The following is a 16,449-nucleotide window of genomic DNA, read 5'->3' as shown; positions in this document are numbered from 1 at the left end:
GTAATATATATATAGTTAATTCTGAGTGAACTTGAGCACATTTTCATATGTTTAATGGCCACTTACACATTTTTTCCATGATTTGCCCTCTTGCGTCACTGGGGAAAATTTATTATTTGTCTCATGTGTATATGTTGAAAATTCCCCTCAGTTTGTCATATAATTTTTGACTTGAAAATATTTTACCAGATTTTAAAAAACAAAGTCAAGTGTATTCATGTATTTCAATATAGCTTTTCAGTTTGTTTCATGCTTAGACTTTCCTCATGCTAAGATTACAAAAATAGAATCTTTACTTTCTTCTAAGGTTTGATATTTCGCATACAGATCTTGGATGCATTTAGAATTTATTTTGGTATGAAGAGTAAGGTAAAAATATAGTTGTTTCTTAGATAAGCAGTTGTTCCTGATTCCTTCACTGATCTGCAGAACCACTTCTCTTATATGCTGAATTCCTATTCATATTACTAAATGTGAATAGGACTCTGTTCTGTTATTATCTGATCTGCATGTTATTTCCCATGATGGTACTTAACTGTTCAATTATTATAGCTCTGTAACATAGTTTACTATCTGATAGTTTCCCTTCATTACTCTTAATGTTTAGATGTTCTTTGGCTATTCTTATTTTTTTTTTCAGATGTCCTTAATTATTTTTCTGTTAAGCTTTAGGTCCTTTGATCTGGAGCTGCAAGGTAAAATTTTAATAATAATAATAATAATAAACAAAGCTATAGGAAATATATATATATATATATAATTTTTTTTTTTTTTTGAGACAGAGTCTCGCTCTGTCACCAGGCTGGAGTGCAGTGGCCCAATCTCAGCTCACTGCAAATTCCGCCTCCCGGGCTCAAACAATTCTCCTGCCTCAGCCTCCCGAGTAGCTGGGATTATAGGTGCCTGCCACGACAGCTGGCTAATTTTTGTATTTTTAGTAGAAATGGGGTTTCACCATGTTGGCTGGGCTGGTCTCAAACTTCCAACCTCGGGTGATTCTCCCACCTTGGCCTCCCAAAGTGCTGGAATTACAGGCATGAGCCACCATGCTGGCCTATTTTTGATATTTTTATTGAGTTACATTGAATTCACAGATTAAGAAATTTGACATGTTTACAATATTGATTCTTTCGCTGGGTGCGGTGGCTCACACCTGTAATCCCAACACTTTGGAAGGCCAAGGCAGGCCGATCACGAGGTCAGGAGTTCGAGACCAGCCAGGCCAGCATGGTGAAATCCCATCTCTACTAAAAATACAAAAAATTAGCTGGGCATGGTGGCACATGCCTGTAATCCCAGCTACTCGGGAGGCTGAGGCAGAAGAATCGCTTGAACCCAGGAGGCAAAGGTTGCAGTGAGCCAAGATCGCCCCCACTGAACTGAAGCCTGGGCAACAGACAGAAACTCCATCTCAAAATAAATAAATAAATAAAAGAACAAGTTGCTGGGCACAGTGGCTTACGCCTGTAACCCCAGCACTTTGGGAGGCCGAGGCGGGTGGATCATGAGGTCAGGAGATGGAGACCATCCTGGGCCAACACGGTGAAACCCCGTCTCTACTAAAAATACAAAAAATAAGCCAGGCATGGTGGCGGGCACCTGTAGTCCCAGCTACTCCAGAGGCTGAGGCCAGAGAATGGTGTGAACCCGGGAGTTTGCAGTGAGCCGAGATCGCGCCACTGCACTCTAGACTGGGCAACAGAGAGACACTCTGTCTCAATTAAAAAAACAAAAAACAAGTTATTTGTTGAACATCTACTCTGTACCAAGCACTCTTTTAAGGCGCTGGGAATACATCAGTTATCAAAATAAACAAAAATTCACTCATGGAGCTTACATTCTAATGGTGCTATAATTTAGCAGGCAATAATAAAGATAAACAACTCAAATATATAATAAGTTAAATTGTGATGAGAATTATATGGTAGTGGCATGAGAAACTAACATTTAAATGGGGTTCCCAGAAGCGGCCTCATTGAAAAAATTACATTTGAATAAAGCCTTTAAGTAAGTGAGAGAATTAGCCATGTGGCTACCTTAAGAAAGAGTTATCCCAGATAGATGAAATAGCCAACGCAAAGGCCCTGAGACAGGAGCATAACAAGTAAGTTGAAGGAAAAAAAAACAGGTGGAGTAGGGTGAATAAGACAGAGAGATATCAAGACTGGGGTAATTACATAGGACCTTCTATGACATAATGAGAACTCTAGCTTATTTTGGGTGAGATGGGATTCCATGGGGGGAGATTTGAGTGGAAGAGTGACATAACCTCACTTATTTTAATAGAATTTCTCTGGCTGCTATGCTAAGAACAGACTGAAGAGAAATCTGAAGGGAGGAAGAAGGGGAAGCAGCTGGGAAGCTTTGGCAAGCTTTTGCAATACACAGGTAAGTGATGGTGGTGTTTCAGATCAGGGTGGCACCTGTAGAAATGAGAAGTACCTGGATTCTGGATATATTTTGAAAATAGAACTGACAAAATTTTAGTGAGATGGAGAAAGCTAAAGGCATTGTAGATTCAATGGGTAATATTAGGAACTCGGTTGGGGACATTTTAAGTTAGAGATGTCTGAAGTTCCAGGGAGTAGTCTTGGAGCATCCTCATCATAGAAATGGCATACGAAACCACAGAACTAGATAAGATCATCAAAGGAAATTTTAAAAATTGACAGGTCCAAGGACTGGGCCTTTGGGTACCAAAACATTTTGAATTTAGGGAGTTGAGGAGGAAGAATAAAGAAGACTAAGAAGGGACCAGAGAAATAAAATAAAATCTGGGAGAGTGTAGCATCCTGGAAACTCAGTGAAGAAGGAGAAAGCAAGTGAAGGAGGAGGGAGTGACCAATGGTAAAGTGGAGTAAGACCAACTAGTGTTATGGACTGGATGTCAGTGTCCCCTAAAAATTCAGATGTTGAACTCCTAACCCCCAAAGTGATGGTATTTGGAGATGGGGCCTTTGGGGGTTGATTAGGTCATGGGGGTGGAGCCCTCATATATGGGATTAGTGCCCTTATAAAAGAGGCCCCAGAGAGCTCTCTCACCTCTTCTACCACATGAGGGCACATGGAGAATACAGCGTCTATGAACCAGGAAGCAGGTCTTCACCACTGAATCTGCTGGCACCTTGAGTCTGACTTCCCAGGCTCCATAACCGTGTAAAATATATATTTATATATATCTGTTGTTTTGACCAACCAGTCTTTGGCATTTTTGTGATAGCAGCCGAAGCAGACTGAGACAGCTAAGACGAAGACTGATCGACTATTGAATTTAGTAATATGGATGTCCCTGTTGACCTTGTTAAAAGCATGTTTGGTAGATTGGTGAAAGCAAAATCTGACTGGAGTGGACTTAACAGTAAATGGAAGTACAGAAGTTAGAGTTTTGGTGAAATGGGAAGGAGATTTATAAAGAGATAGTTGAAAAAGAAATGTGGTCAGCAATTTTAACAAAATGAGAGAAACAACCTCATGTTTATGTGCTGACTAAAATTAGGTCATTGAGAGGGAAAACCTATGATACAGAGAAGAGAGGGGAGAGTTGCTGGAACAATATCCCTGGGTAGGAGAGATGATGGGGTCTAGAGCATAACTGAATGGAGTCACTGAGACAGGACACAGATATTTCATCCACAGTAATGGGACAAAGGATAGGGTGTGGACACAGACACAAGGAGGTGGTAAGATGTGGGGCTAGGAGCCAATCGGAGTTCTCTCCTGATTGCATCTCTATTCTCCATGAAGTAGGAAACAAAATTACCAGCTAGGAGTAAGAATAGGTGAAGAGGTGATGAAAGTTTGAGCAGAGAGGAAAATATCTGAGAGTCAGGAAGGAAAGCAGGACAGTTTACAGCTATAGAATACAGTAAAATTGGCTGGGCATGGTGGCTCACACCTATAACCCAGGAACTTTGGGAGGCCAAGGTGGGAGGATCACTTGAGGCCAGGAGTTTGAGACCAGCCTGTGCAGCACAGTGAAACCCCACCTCTACAAAAAATGAAAACATTAGGCATGGTGGCATGTGCCTGTAATCCTAGCTACTCGGGAGGCTGAAGCCAAAAGGATCATTTGAGTCCAGGAGTTCGAGGATGCAGTGAGCTGTGATTGCACCACTGCACTCCACTCTGGGTGATGGAGCAAGATCCTGTCTCTAAAATATATATTCCTAAGCAGCATTAGAGGTCTGCTTCAGGTTAGTGATCATAAATTAAAAGTGAGACCAATGTGCATGGTTTTGCATTTTTCTGCAGGTACATTCAGTTGCTTGGGTGCAGTGAAGAATAGGTAGAAAGTTGGATTTGCCCAAGGTTGTCGGTTAGCCAGACAAGCTCAAAGACATGAGAGACAGGCAAGGAAGTTGAAGATGTAAGCAAGAAACTGATTCTGATGATTGACCATGGGAATCTAAACTAAGTAAGGAGATAAGTAGAGCCATGAGTCAATAAATTGAAGGAGCAGCAGTGAAAAGAAAATTAAATCAATGGAAAGAAATTGAGATCGATGGATTGTCTTGGTGTGGCCTAAGATTTGTTGGAATTGGAATACCAGAAGAAGTGAACTGGAAAACATATGAGATAGTGACTAGAAATGAGAATGCTTGAAACTGACATCATGCAGAAGTTCAGTTACTGGTTATGACAGTTTACTAGGGTATTACTGCAGGAATGAATGGCTAAGGTAGAGTAGACAACAAGATTGTGGGAGGATCAGAGGTCACAAAACTAAGAAGCAAGGATATTAGGTGAATTGTCGTAGTATGCTTTGAGATAATCAAGAATTAGAGCAGGGGAAGAGTTGGTGAGAGTGAAAGTGAGCTGGGAGGTAAACTCTGCAGGGAACGAGGTGCAATGACCCCGGGAGGAGGTAGTCAGTGGCACTGAGACAGCAGATAGTAGTGTCTTATGACATTAGACTCAAAGATGGGAAGTTTTTAGGGAGGGTGAAAGGGGAATGGTTCAGATTTAACAATGAAGAGCAAGGAGGATGGCAATCCCACTAAGTCCAATAGCACAGTTATGAAAGATAGAACAGCTACCTTGTTCTTATAGTCTTTAATATTTTTTAAATTTTCATAATTTAGCTCTAGATCACTTCTTGGTGTTTATTCCAATAATAATAAATAATATTTTTGTGTTACAATTGTAAACAGGATCTTTTTTTTTTTACTCTTTCTAGCTTTTCCATACCCCTCTTAAGCCCTGAACCCCAAACTGAACATGCCACTCCAGAATTTCTGAGAAGGATTTCATCAACCCTATACCTCCTGCCCATCTCCATTGTGACTGTCTTAGTTCAGGTTCTCATGAAAACCTCCTAACTCCCTGCAATCCACCCTCTACATTGATGCTGCAAGGAGTTGCTATATATTTGTTCAACTCCCATGTAGTTAAGCACCTACTAAGTGCCAGACACCGAGCTACATGCTTGTCTCTAATGTTCAGATCTCATCATGTCACTCACCTACTTAAAAATTATAAAGGCTTCTTCCTGTGTCCTGTAGGATAGACCCACACAGGTGGCACACACGTTATCACCATAGTCTGGGTGCTGACTGCCTTTCCAAGATCTTCTCCACTACTCCCCACCCCAACTCTATCCCCTTTGGCCATTTTTTTTTTTTTAAGACAGGGTCTTACTCTTTCACTCAGACTGGAGTGCAGTGGCGTGATCTCGGCTCACTGCAACCTTCACGTCCCTGATTCAAGCGATTCTCCTGCCTCAAACTCCCAAGTAGCTGGGACTACAGGCGTGCATCACCATGACCGGCAAATGTTTGTATTTTTAGTAGAGATGAGGTTCCACCATGTTGGCCAGGCTGGTCTCAAACTCCTGAGCTCAGGTGATCCACCAGCCTCCACCTTCCAAAGTGCTGGAATCACAAGTGTGAGCCACCGCAACTGACCCCTCTTTGGGTATCTATATTCCAGCACCAAACCACCTTTTTTTCTGGGCTGTGTGGTACCCTTTGTACTTCTATGCCTCGGCTCTTACTTCTCCCTCTTCCTGAAATGCCCTCTCCTCTCCATTCTCCACCTTCTGAATTCCTTTTATTCTAGCAATCCAGCTTCAGTTAACTAACTAGTGACTCTTTCCTGACCCTCTCAGACTGTATGATCCTCCCAGACCACTTGGTTTATTTCCCTCCTGTATAACTTAATAAGCAATGTTTTGATTGTTTGCTTACATGTATATTTTCCCCATAAGCTTCAAGTTCCCCATAGAGTGCAGGGATTGTATCTTATTTGTCTTTTATCGCTGGTGCCTAACACAATGTGTGGTTTATAGTAGGTGTTCATTTAACATTAACAAAGACCTGAATTTTAATATATAACATGAGTGTGAAGTTGCTATTGTGAAGGCTGTTCTAAGTGCTGTACATGTATTCGTCCATGTCAAAAGACAAAATTACCAAAAACAAATAGTTTAAAGATCTTAACTGGCTTTTATTTGAGGTTCTAGAATTGGGTGACACCTCATTCTGTAAAATAGAATGAGTCTTCTGATAAGCCGAGCAGAGGAGTTTGATTTATAGACACAAAGGGGCTGAGGAAAGCAGAAACAGAAAATTAAAAAGCAGATTGATCTTTTCAACATAACTTTTCTTGTAAAGGTGAAAGCAGAGGGGACTTCCTTATCACATCTGCTAAAATTGGTCGGTTGGGGATTTGGCTATTACCTGTCTCTCTCTCCCCACTGATTTCTTTGAAAGTCAGATGAAGACCTTAGTTTTGGCTGGTGTTGGGGAACTTCAGCCTGAGTAATTGCATCTTGGTTTGGTCTGTTGGGTCTAGCGCAGGAGCTCAGTCCAAATGAATGGCCTCTTGTACATTTTATTTAACATGCATTTAATTTTCCAAATAACTCTAAGACCAGGACTAATTATTATCCACATTTTGGCCAGTTGCAGTGGCTCACCCCTGTAGTCCCAGCACTTTGGGAGGCCGAGGTAGGCAGATCTCTTGAGGTCAGGAGTTCGACACCAGCCTGGCCAACATGGTAAAACCTCGTCTCTACTAAAAATGGAAGTAGCTGTAATCCCAGCTACTTCAGAGGCTGAGGCAAGAGAATTGCGTGAACCTGGGAGGTGGAGGTTACAGTGAGCTAAGATCGGGCCACTGCACTCCAGCCTGGGTGACAGAGCGAGACTCCGTTTCAAAAAAAAGAAAAGAAAAAGAAAACAGAAACAAAAAATTATCCACATTATATAGATAAGGAGACTTAGGCACAGAGTGGCTAAATAACTTGCCCAAAATTACTTGGCTGTGACATAGAACATCCAGGGTTTAAACTCAGGCTGACTGTACACTTGTATGTTTACTCAATACCGTATACCACACCTCTGTGAAAGACCTGCATCTGTATAGCAGGTATAGCAGAAGGAAGACTCCCCCTACTCCCCCTTCCACACACATTCTACTTTCATGTATATTTCTTGTAACAGAATGACTCCTACCATTATATTACTGAGTGTAATCCACTAAGACTTCTGGATCTTTTTCTGTCATTCTGTTTTTAGTTCCTAAATCCCTTAGTCCCGTCCACCTATCCATATTAAACCTGGTACTCTTTGTGTTTGCTCTTTTGCTCTTTTTTTAAAAAAAAATTCAGCTTTAATTTCAAACTCTTTTTGTGTGGCAGAAGTTCATTTTTTTTTTAACTGAAGTAAAATACACACAATTTGCCATCTTTACCATTTTTAAGTGTACAGTTCAGTGGTCATAAATATATTTATATTAATATCCTTTTTTTCCCCTTTCGTTCACTTCCTGCCCGCTTCTCAGTCTCTGGTAACCACCAATCCACTCTGTATCTTCATGAGATCAACTTTTTTAGCTCCCACAAATGAGTGAGAACATGTGAGATTTGTCTTTCTGTACTTGGCTTATTTCACTTAATATAACAGCCTCCAGTTCCCTACATGTTGTTGCAAATGACAGGGTTTTTTTCTTTTTTATGGCTGAATAATATCCCATTGTGTATATGTACCACATTTCCTATATTCATTCTTCCACTGTTGGGGACTTAGGTTGATTCCGTATTTTGGCTATTGTGAATAGTGCTGCAATAAACATGGGAGTGCAGGCATCTGTTTGTATATTGCTTTCCTTTCTTTTGGAATACACACACACACACACGGTAGTGTTATTTTTCCTTTTGTGAGGAACTTCCATACTGTTCTCCATAGTAGCTGTACTAATTTGCATTCCCACCAACAGTGTACGAGTGTTCCGCTTTCTCCACATCCTCACCGGTATGTTATTGCTTGTCTTTTTGATACAAGCCATTTTAACTGGGGTAAGATGATAATGAATTGTGGTTTGGGTTTGTGTTTCTCTGATGATTAGTGATGTTGAAAATTTTTTCATATACCCATTGACCATTTGTATGTCTTCTTTTGAGAAGTGTCTGTTCAGATCTTTTGCCCATTTGAAAATCAGATTATTTGGTTTTTTCTATTGAGATTTTGAACTACATATTCTGCTTAGTAATCTCTTGTCAGCTGGCTAGTTGGCAAATATTTTCTCCAATTCTGTGGGCTGTCTTTTCACTTTGTTGATTGTTTCCTTTGCTGTGCAAAAGCTTTTTAGTTTGATGTAATCCAAGTTGTCTATTTTTGCTTCGGTTGACCATGCTTTTGATGTCTTACACAAAAAGTCTTTGCTGAGACCAATATCCTAGAGCATTTCCCCAAGGTTTTCTTCTGGTAGTTTCATAGTTTTAGGTCTTTAATCAATTTTGATTTGATTTTTGTGTAGGGTGAGAGATAGGGACCCAGTTTCATTCTTCTGCATATAGATATCCAGTCTCCCCAGCACAATTTATTGAAAGAACTGTCCTTTCTCCATTGTATATTCTTCACACCTTTGTAGAAAATAAGTTGGTTATAAACACATGGATTTATATCAGAGTTTTCTATGCTGTTTCATTGGGCTATGTGTCTGTTTTTTTATGCCAGTACCATGCTGTTTTAGTTACCATAGCTCTGTAGTAAACTTTGAAGTCCAATATGGTAGTATGATGCCTCCAGCTTTGTTGTTGCTTTTAGAATCTGGGTCCCTGTCATCCAGGCTGGAGAGCGGTGGCACAATTATGGATCACTGCAGCCTCAAACTCCTGGGCTCAAGGGATCCTCCTGCCTCAGCCTCTCAAATGGCTAGGATTACAGGCTTGTGCTGCCATGCCTGGTTTTTTTTTTTTTTCTTTTTTGTAGAGAGGGGGTCTCACTATGTTGCTCAGACTGGGCTCAAACTCAAATTCCTGGCCTCAAGTGATGCTCCAGCTTTGACCTTCCAAAGCACTGAGATTACAGACCTGAGCCACTGCACCCAGCCTTGTTCTTTTTGCTCAGGATTGCTTTGGCTTTTCAAAATCTTTTGAGGTTCTATAAAAGTTTTAGAATTGTTTTTTATTTCTATGAAGCATGTTATTAGTATTTTGATAGGGATTACTGTATTTGCCATTTCTTTAATTCCTGACACTTTTTCAGTCTCAAGAAAGTCAGAAATGCACTCTGTTCTTTATTCCTCTCTGTCTTAATCTCTCTCCTCTCTCTCCCTTTCTCTCCCACATCCCTCCTCCACACCCCTCCATTTTTTCTCTGTCTTTCTCTGTAGGTGAGGATCAAATTCACAAAGGAAGGGACCAATTAAGATCTTCAAATCCCCTACATCCTACAGAGGATGTCCCACTTTTCAATTAAAGAGGAATATTCCCATGCCTCTAATGATTTCCATTCAGAGGGAAATGCTTTTGTGTTAAATGCATATATGAAAGATTTTCCATCTGACATCACTGAGTCTTTATTGTTTTGTTTCTGTGTGCTTGTGTGTGCGTTCCTAGATTTGTTTGTATTCGTTGAATATTGGACCTTTCTGCACTATCTGCAGGGATCTCTTGACCCTAAAGTCCCTCATTCCACTGCCTCACATTGATCTTTAGCCTCCACTGCCTCACACTGAGCCCCCGTAAGGGGCTCCTTTTCACTGACTTCTGGATCTCAATTCCTTGCAGTAAAGATGACTCCAAGATCTCCCTGGATTCCCACAAAGAAGCAGAGTCTGCCCTGGGAAGTCCAGCCTCACTCCAACCTCACTCCCCATCTACACAATGAGATGCATCTAGGTTTTACGGGCATAGAGAGAAGTCACCATTCTGACAAGCCATGAGAAATACTCCCTCTCTCCTTCCTTCCTTTTGTGTGTCCCTCTCCATTTCTTATGGCTTCTCTTCCATGTCTCTCTCCCCTACCCCCATCCTGCTGCCTGTTTATTCTTTAAGCCTTACTTCCTAAGTCCTGATTGCATAGCTCATAAATATTCAGCATCTCCTAGGAGCAACCTCTGAATGGTATTTCACCACCCAGCGTTGTTCCCTCCTGTAATCAGAAATGGGGCTAGACTTTTCTCAGAGTCACTTGCCTTCAATCCCTGAGCCCTCCACTTATCAGGATGAGGGCTTTATTTTCCTCTTCGTGGTCTTAATCATAAAAAGATTCCTCACTGTGACTTTGGAGCCCGGTATAGATTCTAATCTCCATCATCTCAGGGTCCTGTATCTCTAAATGTGAAAACTTCCAAATATTCCATGATGAGAAAGTTTACCTATTCCAAGGCAATTACACTGGCATTAGAAGAGGAAAAGGAAACAGAAATGGGTCTAGAGTTATAATCCAGGTGGAAAAATTATAAGCACTGTGCCTGGCACATAGAAGATATTCAGTAAATATTTCAATTATGCTGAATGATTTCCAATGTGCCTATGAAAAAAATGGAATGAAAAATAAACCAAAGTATAACCAATGGTGGAATTAGGTATGAGAGAATGTATACAAGTTTTCCATCTTTCCTCCATTTTTGAATATTTTGTCATCCTAATTAATAATGGAAAAATATACAATTATCATTTAGAAAGGGTGAAGTAGAGGAAGGTGGGCAGGCAGATTACGGCTGGCTCCCTTTAGCACCCCAAGCTTCTGCCTCTGTGGGCATCATAGGGCAGCCCAAGGCCGCAGAGGCCAGAGTCTCTTTCCCCTCATTGGTTTGGCACCAGAGCCAGCAAGGCCAGTTGTTTGTATTAGGGCGAAAGAGGGAACAAAGAATTGGGAATAGGAAGTAAGTGCAGAGAATCACAGAAGTGTAGTTTCTTTGCAAACATCCTCCCCAAACCTCTCTTCTATGATATTTTAAACAGATATCATCCAGGTTTGGCTCAAATCCTTCCAGAGGCAGGGAGCTCAGAACCTGAAAGGCAGTGCCTAGGACAAGGTAAGGCAGCTCTCACAAACAGCAGGTCTTCTCTACAGACACCTGCCTCATCTGTTGGGCTGGTCCTGCCTCGAAATAATTGGTTCAGAAATGAATAGGAAGAGAGGCCGGGTGCAGTGGCTCATGCCTGTAGTCTCAGCACTTTGGGAGGCTAAGACAGGTGGATCACTTGAGGTCAGGAGTTTGAGACCAGCCTGGGCAACATGACGAAACCGTGTCTCTACCAAAAAACAAACAAACAAAAATTAGCTGGGCATAGTGGTGTGCACCTGTAGTCCCAGCTACTTGGGAGGCTGAGGCAGGAGAATCACTCGAACCCAGGAGGCAGAGGTTGTAGTCAGCAGAGATTGCACCACTGCACTCCAGACTAGGTGACAGAGCAAAACTCTGTCTCAAAAAAAAAATAAATATAAAAAAGTGGATGAGAAGAGAGAGCAGAGGTGGAAGTCCAAGATATAAGGAAAAAAACATCTCTTGGCACAAGATTCACATATTGATTGAGACATGAAAGGCTGAAGGTCGAGCTCATTGTTTAACTTGCCTTGAGCCATTTCTGCTCAAAATCTACAAGAGGACTGACGTTGGCAGAATTTGGGGGTTGGCTGTGTAGCAATGACTTGGGCCAGTATCCAGAAAAGCAGCTTCATAATCCCCATTTAAATCCTATTTCAGCACAACTTATGTTGGAGATGGGAGTGGGGACTATTCCATGGGGCTATTTCAGAAAGACCAGGGATGCTGTCAGTGGAAGCTGTGAAAGTGTCTGTGTGTGGAGGGTGGAGACAGGGCCCATGTGTTTTGGGCCCTATTAACTATCTCCCTCCCATCCATCACAGCCTCCCCCCGGGCCTCCACAGCCCTGGCAGCTGGGTCACCCCGGGGAGGCTGGGCTCGGGGTCCCTAAAGGGAGCTAGGCTTCAGGCAGAGCAGCGGAGACACATGTGTGCCGGCCTGGGTTGGGGCCGGCGCCTCATTGAGAAGGGGGCTCTCCAAGCTGGGCTTCATTAGGGCAGTGGCACTAATAGGGAGGGGGTCCTGGGGGCTGGGCTGACAGCCAGTTACTTGCTCGTCTGCATTATGGATTAACCCATCTGGACCTGGGAGATTGGCTCTGAAAGGGGCACAAAAGGCGGGGGGCGTGACCACAATCACACACTGAAATATCCCGTCTGAGCGCAATTGTCCACCAACAAACGGGGCCTCAGGATGGTGACCCCCTTGGGTTCTCTTCATCCCTCATCCCTTGCCCCATAGGAAAAGCCAGAGATAAACTGCTGCCTGGTTAAAAAACAGGGTTTGGGGCAAGGAGGACAAGGATGCCATTCCAGAGAGACAAGGAATTTAGGGGAGAGGAGTGGGATTTGAGGTTCAGCCAGAGAAGCCAGGAGCCAAGCAAAAGTTCCCCCAACATACTTTTTGACTTCAGCTGTCCACCTCAGAAACAAAGAACGATGTGAGAAACACACCTGTCGGGAATACCAGGCAGAATCCAAGAGCAGAGGGGCTCAGTCTAGGGGAGAGGCAAGGGAAGGACCAGAGTCAGGTGTCTTGCATCTCATCCGTCACCCCCTCTGAGGCTAATTGATTCCAGACATGAATAAGGGGCTCTCACCTGGGGTCTTGAAGGACCCCTGCCCTGCTCTGGCATCCTGATGCTCTCCCAGTGGGAGTGCCCCAACCCCTTCCCCACGTCCTCCTCCAGGAATAAGACCCTGCGCAATGCAGGGTGATGGAGGGAAGAACAGGAGGGGGCGGCAGGCAGGGGGGCCCTCTCCTCTGCCTAATCCTCTCATTACCATCTCATAATCAGAATCACGCTTTCAATGTAAATGGGGATGTTAAATATTGGTTTCTCTAGACACAAGCTCCTTTGGAGAAAATTATGAATGCTCCCCCTTTTGCCAATACTGGTGGCACCCACAGTGGAGGGGGGATGGTGCAAAGCATTACTGAGGGCTGGGGGCTTTAGAGTCAGACTGGTGGGAAGGTGGAAGTGTCTGACTTCCGCTTGGGGAGACTGATTTGTTTTCGGTTGGCCTGGGCAGCCTCAGTTTCCCTGATTCAGCAGAAGAAACTCATCCAGAGGAAACTGGCTCATTTCAAACTCATCAAGACTTGGTTGGAGCTGATTGGCTTCTGGTCTCAAATCATTCTTGACTGGAGATCAATGTGGAGTTGTAGATCCCAAAATCAGATTACTAGGGGGAGAGGAAGGGTATTCACGGGAGGGCTCAGGCTCTTTGCCCTGTTGCCTATTGCTAGAAACTCCTGGCATGTCCCAGGGGAGTGACCTGCACTCTCCAACCAAGGACAAAAAGTGACAATGTCCTTTCACATCCAGAACTTCCTGTTCGCCGTTTCACAGCAGTCCTGCGACATAGGGAGAGCAGCTACCATTCCCAACTGGCAGGATGAGGCTCAGAGTGGATAAGCAACTCACCCAGGCTCACACAGCTGGTAGATGACAGATTCATATGGTAACATGGGTCATTTGAGTCCAAACTCACCCTCATCCCTTTGCACCATGCTCTCTCTTAAAATTCAGGCTACTACTCCTCTGCCACTTGTAGGGAGATGGGGAACATTTGGTGTGTCCGTGTTTTGACCACAGAAGAGTGTGTATTGGGGGTGTGCGTTGAAGGCATGGGGGTCACTGCCTGAGGTCAGGCAGAGGTCACTGTCAGCTCTACTGCTGCAGTTAGGACGCAAGGACACGGACTGCTGGAAAAACCATCACCCTGCCTGCTCTCTCTCTCTGTTCAGTGGCTCCATCCCTCACTGCCTTGTCTCCACTCTAGGTTCAAAACTGGGAATGAATGTGAATCACGAGAGTCTTGAGCTCTTGGCCTCAAGTGATCATCCTGCCTCAGTCTCCCAAGTAGCTGGGATTATAGGCACAAGCCACAGAGCCTGGTGAGTTAATATTAATAGTAATAATAATTGCTTCTTCTCACATTTGCTTAGCATTTTACAGTGTACAAAGTCCCTCTCTGGGCCAGGCACGGTGGCTCATGCCTGTAACCGCAGCACTTTGGGAGGCCATGGCGGGCAGATCACTTGAGGTCAGGAATTCAAGACCACCCTGACTAACATGGTGAAACCCAGTCTCTACTAAAAATACAAAAAATTAGCTGGTCATGGTGGTGGCCACCTGTAGTCTCAGCTACTTGGGAAGCTGGGGAAAGAGAATCACTTGAACCCGGGAGACGGACGTTGCAGTGAGCCAAGATTGTGCCACTGCACTCCAGCCTGGGCGACAGAGTGAGACTGTGCCTCAAAAACAAAAACAAAGCCCCTCTCTGGATTTGAGGGTATGATTTGATGCTCACACCCTCCTTGAGAACTAGCACCACAGCATTATGCTAAGGACAGGACACAGGTTCTGGGATCAGCCTGTGTGTGTTCACTTCTGGCTCCACTGCTTATTAGCTGGGTCATTCCTGGCAAGTAGCAGTGTGACCTCAGGCAAGTTAAGACCCTGCTCCCTGCCTCAGTGCCCTTATCTCTGAAGTAAAGACGATAATAACAGAGCCTATTTCCTAGAGTTGTTGGGAAGAATCAATAAGATTATACACGCCAAGTGCTTAGAGTAGTGTCTGGCACTCACTGAAAGCCATTTTTAGGGCGGGTAAGGAGTGTGATCCCATCTTACAGACGCGGAAGCTGAAGCTCAAAGGACTAAGTAACTTGTCTAAGGTTACTCGGTTGGCACGGCAGAGCTGATCCTTAATTCGGATCTGGAATGCAATCTGCAGGTGGTCTGGGACCCGTGCCCAAAGTTCCCTGAGGAGAAAAAGAAAGGCGCGGTCTCCTGAGGTCCTTTGTTGTGTTTTAGATGGCAAGGCAGGCTCTTTTGCTGTTTAGCCGGGTTAGCCACACGCGGAGGAGACCGACTTCACTGCGGCTGGCATGACTTGGGGTGACCCCTCTTCCCCCCGCCCCCGGGCTTGAGGCGGTGAGAGGAGCCAGGGGCACCATGTGGCTTGCGCTAAGCCGCTACTAGAAAGAGAGGGCGGGAGATGCCTTCGGAGGGCCCCCTCCAGGGCCTCGGAGAGGCCTTCCTCGGCTCAGCTCCCTGCGTTTAGCTTTCTCCTCATTAACTCCCCGGCCTCATTAATCAGCCCCGATGAAATGCGCCCCCGGGAACGCTGCCCGCCCGCTCGGCCGTTTGGCGCTTTAATTATCCTCCCAGCGGGAGGAGGCGGGGTTGGCGAGGCTGTGTGTGTGCGCGCGCACACACACACACACACGCGCGCGCGCGCGCACACACACAAATGCACACATGCATGCACAGGTCCGAGGATGGCCGAGCCATGCAGAGCCCGGGTCGTGACCCAGCCAGAGCTGCAGACCCGGCTGGCCTCCCAGGATATTACCTCAGCCCCAGGCAGCCCTAATGTCTCCTGGGCATCTGCCCAGCGAGCCTACTGCCAGGCGGTCGTTTGCATCAAGTCCCTTCCCTTGCAGGGAAGGGGGATCCTCTTTCTCTCCAAAACAGTCCACAAATCTTCATCTCTTTTGTTTAATTTCATTGACTAACCAAATCCTTACTGGCCTGCACCTACTTTGTGCATTGGGAACATGGTTGGGAACATGATCTAGGAGTTGGAGATACAGACATAGACCCTGTCAGGCCTCAGGAAACTTCCACACCTGCCAGGAGGGAAACAAGTGAAAAAACAAACCAAACAAAGAACAAAACAACCCATCAGTGGCAAGGTCCTCATCTTAAAGGCAGCCAGAATGCCATGGAAGTGCAGAGTAGGACATGGAATGCAGTCAAGGTTTGCCAAAAAGGCTTTTCCTAAGATCAAAGCCTGGAGTGGGACTTAAGCTATAAGTGGGAGCCAGCCAGTGAAGCAGTGGATGTTTAAAGGAGTAAACAGCAAATACAGAGAGGACATAACATAGACAAAACTGTGTGCACAGAGCCCTGTGGGTATTCCATCCAGCTGGAGGACAGGGTTGTGACAAGGAGACAGCATGAGGTAAGGAGCTAGCCATGGTAGAGCCCAGGACATGAGGAGCCTTGTGTGCTGTGCTAATGTTGACTTCGATGTAACCTAAAGGCAATGAGCAGTTAGTGACGGATTTTAAAGCCAGAGAGTGACATGGTTAGACATATGTTTTGGAAAACCTCATTGAGAGTGAGGAGGATGAGTTGGAGGAAGACAGGAATGGAAG

The 16,449-nt window shown here is 44.4% G+C and overlaps 1 long non-coding RNA gene across 1 annotated transcript in view; it reads left to right on the top strand.

The window, feature by feature from the left end:
- Positions 1-1,807: 1,807 nt before the first annotated feature.
- Positions 1,808-16,449, top strand: part of LOC129048816 (uncharacterized) — a 43,087-nt gene continuing 28,445 nt past the window's right edge. Inside the window, exons 1-3 of the long non-coding RNA XR_008511489.1 lie at positions 1,808-2,388; positions 11,192-11,265; positions 14,064-14,178. This is a non-coding gene — a long non-coding RNA (uncharacterized LOC129048816). The remainder of the gene's footprint in view (positions 2,389-11,191; positions 11,266-14,063; positions 14,179-16,449) is intronic.

Source organism: Pongo abelii, chromosome 9 (assembly GCF_028885655.2).
Source record: "Pongo abelii isolate AG06213 chromosome 9, NHGRI_mPonAbe1-v2.0_pri, whole genome shotgun sequence".
Classification (NCBI taxonomy): domain Eukaryota; kingdom Metazoa; phylum Chordata; class Mammalia; order Primates; family Hominidae; genus Pongo; species Pongo abelii.
The sequence above is the reverse complement of the archived record's forward strand: the minus strand, read 5'-3'. Positions and strand labels throughout refer to the sequence as shown.